This window comes from Nycticebus coucang, chromosome 3, assembly GCF_027406575.1.
Source record: "Nycticebus coucang isolate mNycCou1 chromosome 3, mNycCou1.pri, whole genome shotgun sequence".
Taxonomy (NCBI): Eukaryota; Metazoa; Chordata; class Mammalia; order Primates; family Lorisidae; genus Nycticebus; species Nycticebus coucang.
Genome location: NC_069782.1, coordinates 127,836,616 through 127,849,021, shown reverse-complemented (window position 1 = coordinate 127,849,021; position 12,406 = coordinate 127,836,616). Strand labels below are relative to the sequence as shown.

Here is a 12,406-nt window from a genome sequence, read left to right as displayed (position 1 = left end):
CCAAAATTGTTCAGTACTCATTAACAAGGAAGCACTGGATACTGCAAAGTTATGCTCCCTAGCTGAGAATTGTGTTAATGATCAGTTACTTCTAAACTTGCTTTCTTTTCCTTTTTTTTTTTCCTGGAAAAGACTTCTTTCCTGATTGGAGAAGTGACCTAATTCTTTACCCAAACTCAAGCTTATGAATTATTGTCATTATTATGAAGGATGTTTCTCTCTGCTTCTAATATCAGACATCAATCTAGGATGGGAATTAGAACATTGGAGGAGGAGGCTGGACTCCTAGAAACAGATTTAGATTTGACACTTTGTAAGTAAAATGGTCTTGGGAAATATTCTTCCTCACTTTCTTCTTTTCCACCTTTTTCCTCCCTCCCCTCTTGTTTGCCTTACAACTGTACTTTTTCCTCCAAGAATGCTCTACTCTTATAGGTGCTACTAAGATCACAATTTGTCAAAGGTTTAGTTCACATGTGTTGTCCTCCTTTATTAGAAGTACCTAGAGGGATTGTTAAAAATGCTAAACCAAATATATGAGGATAGGACCCTGATACTGGCATTCTGAATAATGATCTCAAGGAATCATTTACATATCAAAGTATGGGAGAAGTGTGACCAGTTGCTGCCATCTGGATTGTTCTGTTCTGAAACAGCATTGTAAAGGCACAGAGTGACAGCACGGGACACCAGAAGTGGAAAAGATGAGAAGAGAAAGAAGAAAGCTTGAGGAGCAGTTGAAGGGGGGCATGGAAACCCAGAGTCTGCATGGGGAATTGTTGGAAATTAGGGCTGATGGAAAACCTCTGCCACTCCCCACAGTCCCAGCAGGGGCGGGCCAGGGAATGACCGAGTTCCTGGGTGGATCTGTCCCACCAGGAAGAGAGCGCAGAGTGAGGCAAATAGGAATTGCGGACACAGGACTGTTGGGTGCACTAACATTAGCCCTTTTAGGGAGGGCCAGAGAGGCAGAAGTCTGCCCTGTGACCTCTTTGGGATGGAGTCCATAAATTTCTGCTGGGCACTTCCCTCACAGAGTGAGGTCTGGGCATGGGCTCGGGAAAGCAGGAGACCCATTGGCCTACTTGGCATTGGGGAGACACAGCTTGCCACCCCAATTCAGCAAGCCACAGAGGAGGCACAGAGATTGCTGAGGCCCTAAGTCTGTTGACACTTACATGGCCCCCGTCTGTGTGGATTTCCAGGGATTCTGACTTGACTAGCCACTTCCACCTTTGGCTCTGCCCTCCAAGTTCAAACAACCATCTTTGGGCTGATTCTGCAGTTCTGCTAAGCAGAGCAGGGAGATTTAACCCTATCCACAGTCCTCCTCTCAATCTCTGGGTCCCATTTAGATAACTGAGGCACAATTCCTACTCAAGCAAAGAGACAACCCCTAAACCCCTAACTTGTTCCAGAACTAGGTTTTGATGTCCTTCAACATTCAGCCTACCCTCCAGGCCTATGGAACCACCCCTGGCATCTCTGAAAACAAGAATAGGAAACCCATCCCTCATCTCCAACCAATTGATGAATACTAGGCAACTCAAAACCAGATATAGATATTCACATTCAGAAGTAACTGTTCGTGCTGATACTGGAGTACTACCTAGTATTCTCACTAAAAAAATTAACTCTCTTGGATACCTGAAAGGATAATGGGCCATTTTAACCTCAAAACCCATAGCTAAAGAGAAACAAAAGGAAGGAGGAAAAAAGAAAGTAGGAGAAGAGAAAAAAAAAAAAAGAAAAAGTAGGAGAAGGAATGAGAAGAAGAAAACACATATGAGGAGAAACCAGAAAAAAAACCTCTGGCCACATGAAGAACCTAAACAGATCAACTCCCCCAAGAAATCACAATGGAACTACCACAGAAGATTCCAGCTATAAATAAATTATGGCAGTGACAAGAAATGGAATTCAGATTATGGATAGCAAATACGATGAAGGGCATTGAAGGGAAAGTGGAAAACCAGCAAAAAGAAGTCCAAAAGATATCCCAAGAAATTGAAAAAGTGAAAGACAAATTCTCCAAGGTTCTGTAAAAAATCAGAAATGCTGTAACTTAGCTTAAAGAATTGGAGGAGATATTCAGAGAGTTTCAAAATATACTAGAAAGTTTCAACGGATTACACTATGGAGAAGAAAGCATCTTAGACCTTGGAAACAAAGCTCTTAAGCTAACTCAGTCATTTAAAGAGGCAAAAAAGAAGAGAGTAAACGCAGAGCAATCTCTTAGACTCATTATGGGACTACATTAAGTGTGAATTAGCAGTATCCCTGAAGGTAAAGAGAGTCCCTAAAGCATGGAAGGTCTAGTTGATGATATTACAGTGGAAAATTTCCCAGATCACTCGAGATTCAGATACACACCTACTAGGTGGATATCAAGCCCTGGGTCAACTCAATTCAGAGCTTCTTCTAGACACATAATTAATCTGGCCAAAGTTAGAATGAAAGAAAAACTTGAACAGCTAACCTACAGGAACACACCCATCAGGTTAACAGCTGATTTCTCCGTGGAAACTTTACAAGCCAGAAGAGTGTGGGCTCTTACCGACAATCTTCTTAAACAAAACAATCACTAGTCTAGGATTCTGTACCCTATAAAACTAAGTTTTGTATTTAATGGAGAAATTAGACATTACTGACAGGCAAACATTGAGGAAATTTTCCACTACAAGACCTTTCCTGCAGGAAATACTCAGAGCTGTACTATACATAGACCAACAGCAAAATGAAGATTCCTGAAAACCAAAGGACAAACCCTCACTATCACAATGGCCCAGTTGGGAAAAAAATGTGGAAACAGAGCCCCACACAACAAAATGAAGAGAACTCCATCCTACCTATAAAACCTCTCAATAAATGTGAATGACTTGAATTTCCCAATGAAAAGACACAAGCTGGCTGACTGGATGAAAATATACAAGCCAAGTATATGAAGCTTCTGGAAACACATCTAACCCTCAAGGACAAATCAAGACTCAGGGTGAATGCCTGGAAAATGATGTTTCATGCAAATGGAAATCAAAAGATAGCAGGAGTTGAAGTTCTTACTGCAGAAGCAATTGTCTTTAAAGCAACTAAAGTAAAGAAAGACAAAAATGGACGTTATATACTGGTCAAGGGAATAATCCAACAAGAAGACATTTCAATTCTAAATATTTATGCAACCAACTTGAATGCTCTCGGATTTACAAAGCAAATCACATGTGGTCTAAACAATAAGACAAACAACAACATAATAGTCAGAGACTTCAACACATCACTGAACAACTGGACAGATCCTCTAAACAGAAACTAAGCAGAGAAAAATAGACAAATATAATTCTAGAACAAATGACCTTAAAAGACATATACAGAACATTTCACTGCAGTACTAAATATACATTCCTCAGCTTATGGATCATTCTCCAAGATTGATCATATCCTAGATCACAAATTCAAGTGCCAACAAATTTTTAAGAATAGAAATTATACCTTGTATCTTTACAGACCACAATGGAATGAAAGTAGAACTCAATTCCATCAGAAACACTAATCCACACATGAAGTCATGGAAACTAAACAACCTGTTGCTGAACGATGGATGGGTCAAAGAGGAGATAAAGGAGGAAATCACTAGATTCCTTGAAAATTATGATGAGGGTACAAGCTATCAAAACCTGTGGGATACTGCAAAAGTAGTCCTGAGAAGGAAATTCATTCCATTACATGTACATACACAGAAATAAGAAAAAGTGAAAATTAATAATCTAATGAGTCACCTCAAGGAACTGTAAAAGGAAGAGGAATCTAATCCCAAACCCAGAAGAAAACAATTAATAACTAGAATCAGATCAGAATTAAATGAAATTCAGAGCAAAAGAGCCATTTAGAAGATTCATGAAACAAAAAGTTGATTCTTTGAAAAGATAAATAAAATCAATGAACCCATGGCCACTGATGGGTTCAATCAGATGTTTGTTTCAAACAGAAACAAAAAAAAGGAGAAATAACAACTGATACCACAAAATACAAAATATTATCCTCAAATATTACAAAAATCTCTATGCATTAAAGTTAAAAATGTGGAAGAAATGAATGTGTACCTGGAATTACACTACCTCTATAAACTCAACCAGGAAGAAGTGGAACTCCTGAACAGACCAATATCAAGCACCAAAGTTGAAACAGTAAAAAAGCTTTCAACAAAAACAAGTCCCAGACCGGATGGTTTCATACCAGAATTCTATAAAATCTTTAAAGAGCTTATACTTATATTGCAGAATCTATTCCAAAACATTGAGAAGAAAGGAATTCTTCCCAATTCCTTCTACAAACTATATATCACCTTGATTACCAAAACAAGGAAAAGACAAAACAACATCAAGAAAACTACAGACCAATATCATTAATGAACATTGATGCAAAAATACTCTAAAAAAATCTTAGCAAATAGAATTCAGCTACACTTCAAAAAAGTAATTTACCATGTCCACATGGGCTTCATTCTAGGGATGCAAGGTTGGTTCAATTTATGCAAATCTATAAATGTAATTCACTACATAAATAGATGTGAAAACAAAGACCATATGATTTTCCTCCCAATAGACCCAGAAAAAGCATTTGACAAAATTCAGCATCCCTTTTTGATAAGAACACCTAAGAAAATTGGCACTAATTTATAGCTTTCATATGAAAGCTATAACCCAATTATAACCTAAGAATATGGGGAAAGGGAAAGGAGAGGGGAGGGGAGGGGGGAAGATGGGCAGAGGGAGGGTAACTGATAGATGGGACATACCTTAAACTGATAGACGCTGTCTACAATAAAGTCACATCCAACATCATACTGAATGGAGGAAAACTGAAATCATTCCCTCTTAGAACTGGAACCAGATAGGAATGTCCACTATCATCACTACTATTCAACATAGTGCTAGAAGACCTAGCAAATGCAATCAGATAAGAGAAGGATATCAAGGATATCCAAATGGTGAAAGAGGAGATCAAACTATTGCTCTTTGCTGATAATATGATCTTTTACCTAGAAAACCCCAAGGATTCAACCATGAGATACCTGGAATTTATAAAGAAATACAGCAATGTCTCAGGTTATAAAATCAGTGTACACAAATCAGTAGCCTTCATATACACCAACAACAGTCAAGCTGAGAATCAAATCAAAGGCACAATATCCTTCAAAGTAGCATCAAAGATACTTTAAAGATATTGAAAAAATAGTTCCACATTGATATGCAACCAGAAAAAAACCAAATAGTCAATGTAATTCTACAAAATAAGAACAAACCTGGAGACATCACTTTACCAGACCTCATATTACAAGTCTATAGTAATCAAACCTGCAAGGTATTGGCATAAAAACAGAGACAGGTATATGGAACAGAATAGAAAATCTAGAGATGAAACCAGCCTCATATAATCATTTAATCTTTGACAAAGCAAATAAAAACATACACTCTGGAAAATAATGATTCAATAAATGTTGCTGGGAGAACTGGTTACCCACATATTAAAGACTGAAACTGGGCCCACACCACACATAAAAAATTAACTTGTGATAAAAGATTTAAATCTAAGACATGAAACTATATTAACCCTAGGAGAAAGTGTGGGAAAAACTCTTAAATCTTATGGGCTCAGGGAAAGAATTTAAGAAGACCCTGGCAATCTCAGGTGAAACAAAAATAAATAAAATGGGACCTAATCAAGTTAAAAAGTTTATGTACAGCTAAGGACACAATCAGCAAAGTAAGGAGACAACCTTCAGAGTAGGAAGATATTTGCATGTTACTAAAAGGTTTTTCAGGTTATGACAAAGAGCTAATAATAAGACTGTACAAAGAATTCAAATCAACAAGAAACAACCTCATTAAAAACTGGGCAAGAGACATGGACAGAAATTTTTCTTAAGGGAACAGATGAATGGCCAACAAACACATGAAAAAATGCTCATTGTCTCTAATCATCAGACAAACGTAAGTCAAAACCACTTTGAGATATCACCTAACTTCTATGAGAATGGCCCAAGCAATACACACTGGTCTGGTTGCAAAGAAAAGGGAACACTCATGCACTGTTGGTGGGATGCAAACTAATTCAGCCTCTGTGGAAACAAGTATGAAGATTCCTCAAAGAGCTAAAGGTAGACATACCATTTAATCCTGTAATACCATTATTAGTAAAACTCATGTTACCATAAGGACATTTGCTCTCGAATGTCTATAGCAGCATAATTCACGATTGCAAAGATGTGGAAATAACCTAGGTGCCCTTCAACACATGAATGGACTAATAAATTGTGGTATGTGTATATCATGGAATACTACTCAGCCACAAAAATATGGAGATTTTGTATATTTTGTAGCAACTTGGATGGATTTGGAGAACATTCTACTAAGTGAACTATTACAAAAATGGAAACACAAGCATCACATATTCTCAGTACTAATTAGAATAAGTAGATTAACAACTATATACTCATGTGAGAGAAAAACACAATTAAATTCAAGTTAGGAGGGTTGGGTAAATTCCCACCTAGCTGGTACATTACATGGGTATATTGCACACTTCCTGGGTGAAGGGCACAACTACAACATGGACTTTAACCTTACAAAAGCAAACTTTGTAACTAATTATATGTAGCCCCATATTGATCTGAAATTTCAAAAATACATATCAAAGTATGAGAGTCATAACCCTGTAATGTAAGCAGGTAAAGTTTTATTATATTTATTTTACAGATCAAGGAATATAGATGTAAAAATATAGGATTATTTACCCAACTCAAAATCCGAAACCAGGAAAAGGAAACTAACCTTTACTGAGTGCCACAGTTACCACCTGTGTTCTTATATGTATGTTTTCTTATTTATCTTCATAACATCTTTGAGAGGTAGGTGTGATTCTGTCTGTATAACACAGGTCAAGAGGTTAAACAACTTATCCGAGGTTACATGGTTAATGAGTTGTGGATGTGAATCTGAAATCAGATATCTGACTCCAGAGCACATCCTCTTCCTGCTCTGTGGTGCTGTTTTCCTGAATCTTCTTCTTCAACTAAGCTAACATACAAAATAAAATATATTTTTCTAATATACAAAATAAAATATAATTCTTCTCCATCTCAGTTCCAGAGTGTTCACTCTCAGAGTCAGCTTCAAACCAGGGCTTGAGCTTTTGGAAAGTTTGCTTTTCTGTGTGAAATTCATAATGACATCCTGATGCATTTTTTCCTCCTTTACATCAGGCTCCACAGCCAGGTCAAATCATACCAGGTTAATTATAGCCTTCTTTGCCTGAATCCAAGTCTTTACAACTTCCTCAGCAGCATTTTGGACTGTCAAGATGTGTCTAGCATGATCTTCCCCTAGCCAGCATGTTCCAGCTCCAGACAGAGCTTTCCAGATCTCTTTCAACATCTTCTCTTACCATTTCCCATTCTCCTCCCTTTTTCTTCAGACAAACATATTTGGTCTTCCTATATATGTTTTTCTCTCACATCTGCCTCTGACTTCTTCCAGACATTGTCCTATAGCCTCCTATTCCCCAACCCTCATTAGTAGCAAGTAGGCTTCATCATGGGGGCCAATTCTGAGGCAAGTGAGAGAGTACTGAGATCTACCACGTAGGTTAGGGAAAATCACTACACATAACCCAAATTTACCATCTCTGTGAGGTTGTAACAAAAGCTTTAGACTCAGAATTGAATTCAAATCCCAGCTCTGCAACTTATTACCTGTATGATCTTGACTACAGTTTCTTTATCTATAAAGTAAAATTGATAATACCAATTTTATAGGATTATAAAATCTGTAAACTTAGCAAGTGCCTATAAATCAGCAAATGGTAAACTTATTTTTTCCTTTCTTCATTCAAGACTCTCCTTAAATTTACCATCCTGGAAATAACTTGTAACAATAGGAGAGGTTAGTTTAAAAGTCTCACCCATCTCAAATCTTGGCTCTATAAATATATAAAACCAAGGGAAATATAAGCTCAAAGGGAAGCCTAAATAGGGGTCTGCACTAGCCATTTAAGTCAACAACATATAACTATGCTATTGACTGCCAATGCACATATATTTATATATAAATAGGGGGTAAAGAGAGGAGAGAAGGGAGAGAGAAAGAGGGAAATGTCAATATTTCATTAGTTCTATGTAGCACCCAGTATAACTTAACATATAGTTAGCCATGAAAAATACCCCTTGTCCCCCATGAAAAAGTAAGTGGCTTAGGACCAAATGAAAGATGCCCCTGAATTTGTTGTTTTTATCTAGTGTTCAGCCTATTTTATTATAACTCAAGATGAGTAATTTTCTTACAACTTTTTTCTGGGCTTTCATGTAGAATGATTGTCACATCTTATTTGTGTTAGTTGCATAACCAAAGATTTTCCTTGTGGACAAGAAAGATCAGGCTGCTACACTGGTATTGAAGTATGTACTCATTCAGACATTGATTTCCCCACAAAGGATTTATCCTCTTTCCTGGGAGCAAAATTCAGAAATCAGTTTTTAGTGTTGTACTCTGTGATCCAGAAGTAGAAATCAAACCCCAAAGACTATGAATAAAGATGCCTTATTATGAGAGAGAGCTGTGATATGCCCTGGGAGAGAAGGCTCAACAATATTTCAGATATGTCATATGTGCAGGTGTATAACAGAGGAAAGAAATTCTCCCAGAGTTGGAGTCCCTGGGGGAGGAAAGGAACTCTCACAATGAAAGGAGATATTTTGTTTTCTTCTATAGCAGCATATGGACTCTAATGGGAAAGACCCCTACATACTGAAATGTCTGCCTGGCACTGGCCAATTTCATTTAGTAAATATTCCCTTTCCTCTTCCCTCTCTTATCCTTCTTTTGATGATTGGAGGTTGACATGAGGGCAAATACCCCTTGTCGCCCAAAATTATAATCTAGATTTCTGTCATCTTAATTCAGGTATGGGAACATCCAACCTTGGAAAATCAAGACCTTGCCCTCTTGTCAATATTTACATCCTGGGTCATCTTTAACTTGTATATTCATAGACTTAAATCTAGAGATTAGAATGGAGTGGATGGTTGAATAATAATAAATTTGGATAATGCCAAACTCTGAATGCAGTTTCACTTTCCTCGGTGTATTTCATTGCTGACAGCATTCTTCTTTTTTTTTTTTTTTTCTTTTTACATATACATGTGTTTATTAGGTTTCCATTTTTTTGCCTTCACAAAATTAAAAAGGCTTAAATTTTAATGACAATAACAATGTTTAAAATAAGTACTAGAAACAAAAACCTCGTAAAGAACAAACGAACATAAATACATTCAGAAAAGGAGTCAGACAATTGCTACATCGAAATATTAAGCAATAATAATAATGCAAAGAAAGTAACATTCACCTTGTCAAATAAGGGTATGTCTATTATAGAATGCTTTGACTCTGAGAGAGTGTGCCATACCCTGTGGACCCCCCCAATCCATCTCCCACCTTCCCTCTCCCAAATCCAACATTCCCCTAACCCCCCCCCACCTTGTATTAGATCATCTACTATCTTCATGTTAGGATTGAGTACATTGGATTCTTGTTTCTTCATTCTTGTGATGCTTTACTAAGCAAAATGTGTTCCAATTTGATCCAGGTTAGTAGAAAAGATGTAAAGTCTCCATCTTTTTTTAATAGCTGAATAGTATTCCATGGCATACATATACCATAGCTTGTTAATCCATTCCAGGGTTGCTGGGCATTTAGGTTGTTTTCACATTTTGGCAATTGTAAATTGAGCTGTGATAAACAGTCTAATGCAAATGTCCTTATGACAAAATGATTCTTTTTTCTTCTGGGTATATGTCTAGTAATGAGATTGCAGGATCAAATGGGAGGTCTAATTTGAGTTCTTTGAGAGTTGCCCATACTTCTTTCCAAAAAGACTATTAGTTTGCAGTCCCACGAACAGTATAAAAGTGTTCCACACCAGCATCTGCAGTTTTGAGATTTTGTGATGTGGTATTCTGATATTTTAAAATTTTCTTGACTTCTTCCAGATGAATGTTAGAATGATTTTGTAAAGTTTCAAAAATATCTTCTTTTTATTTATTTTTTGGAGACAGATTCTCACTCTGTTGTCCAGGCTGGAGTGAAGTGACATAATCATAGCTTATTGTAATCTTGAACTCCTGGGTTCAAGCAATCCTCCTGCCCCAGTAGTTAGTACTACAGGCATATGCCACCATGCTTGACTAATTTGTAATGACAACATCTCTCTATGTTGCTCAGGCTGGTCTTAAACTCAAGGCCTCAAATGATCCTCCAACTTTGACTTACCCAAGTGGTGGGATCACTGGTGTAAGCCATGACACTTGGCTGGATTTTTTTTATTAGAATTTCATTAAGCCCATAAGTGTGTTTCAAAAGAGTAATTGCTGTTCCTCTCCAGGATCATGGTAGCTCTTTTTATATATTTGATTTTAAAATATTTTTCTGTAAACTATTTAATGCTCTACTTATGGGTCCAGTATTTCATATTTAATTATAGATTTCATGAATTTCCCTTGAGGGATGTGGGAGATAGATGTGGAGAGAAAACATTAACATTATTTTAAATGCCACTAATTCTACAGTTATCTCATTATTTCTATAATATTCTTTCATGAAACAATGACTTTATTCTCATATAGCAGAACAATCAATCTCTGTTACCCAGGCTGGTCTTGAAATCATGGGTACAAGCTATCCTCCTGCCTTTGCTCCTAAAGTGCTGAGATTACAGGCATGAGCCAGAAAACCTGGCCTCTTTGTTTGTTATAGATCCCTGTACTTAAGATTATCTTGGTTTTTCTAATTTTTCGAATATCTTGGGGATGAGATATAAAGTTTCATTTTCCCTTCTTTATTTTGGGGTGAACCTACTTTTAGATTATCATCAGCATAGAACACATATGGGGCAGGAATAGTATTTTACATATTGATCTGTTTTCCATTTCTCCATTCAAGCATATAGGTGGTCGTGTGCTTATTGACTTATTGGTATCACTTGGCATGGTAGATAATGCAAATAGTGCACAAGCCTTTTTGGTTTTCGAATTCCGAAAGGGAATCCTAGAGGCATAGGGCCAGAAATGCTGAGAAGAATAGAGCTACTTTTCCAAACTCAAAAGAGATTTTTCTAGGCTGGGGAAAAGAGATATAGTAAATAGAAAGAGATTTCAAAATCAGGGTGTACCTGTGCCCTGCTTCCCAAGGAGTGCTGCCAGGGTGGGTGGCATGACCCCATAAAAATTGGCTATTTGATGTGTTATTACCACTCTACCCAGTAGGGAAACTAGTAATCTGTATGATGAGATCAATAACATAAACCTCACCAAGCAAAACAATATTGAAAATTATAAGAAATAACACATGTGGTTTGTAGTCAGTAGGTACTCAGTAAATGTTATATTCCTTCCAACCCATATTAACATTTTGACCCTGCTGGTCAAACCAGTTCCATCCCTGGATTTCCCGCATGTTCACTTTTCATGTTCTTGCTTGAGGACTATTAAATGGCACTGGAGGTAAAAAAAAAAAAAAAAAAGCAAAAACATGCATACAAGAGCTAAGCCAAAGTCAATGAAGCTTCCTTTTCCTCCTCTTCCTTTTCTCTTCTTCTCTTTTGCTTTCTCCTTCCCAGTCCCCTCCTCTCCTTCCCCTTGGTTTCTTCTTCTTTTATAAACTTCACTTTGATGCTAACCAGAGTCCTGGTATCCAGTCATATGCTTCTCTCATCTGCTCTGCAGAGAGGCTCAGTCCTCTTTTATCGTTGCTGCAGAGCCTATTTGGGCAGCACACAACAACCAACCTCTTTGCCCATGCATCTGTCTGTCAAGATTATGCTGAAGTAGGGCAGAGATAGGACACTGTCTTCACCCCACTGGAAGAGTTGTTCAGTTATGAAGCACTATTAAAGATCACTTCTCTCTGAAGAAAATTTCCCCTCCAGAGTCTCAGGGCTAAAGGAATATCTTAAAGAACTGAGATGTTCCTTTGACTTCCTGTGCCTGGGTAGCAACTCTTTCAAATAGTAGTAACAGCCGTGATAGCATATGACCTCAGAACATGTGGATGGGAAGAAAGAGGTAGGTAGATAATTGAATTATTCACAGACATGCAATTTAAGATACCCTGTGGCATCTGTGAGTTCCCATATGCATCCTCCTAGGCCTTTGGTTTTCCTGGAACCTCCAGGAACACAGGGGGGTGGGGAATTGCTAACAAGACCTTGATGTGTGCTTAACTGCACAACTGCACAGAACCGGGTCTGGTTTCCCTTTTGAATTGAGCATGCTTGTTAGATGACACTCAGTTCTCTTCTTAGCTACTCCAGGAGTAGATTTCTCTTGTGGTACTCAGGTTTCTGCACTCAGGCAGGTGTAGCA

General features: G+C 37.5%; 1 protein-coding gene across 1 annotated transcript in view; it reads left to right on the top strand.

The window, feature by feature from the left end:
* The window catches only part of HPSE2 (heparanase 2 (inactive)), an 841,015-nt gene that overhangs the window by 579,188 nt on the left and 249,421 nt on the right, over positions 1-12,406 (top strand). The gene's annotated exons all lie outside the window — the stretch shown is intronic.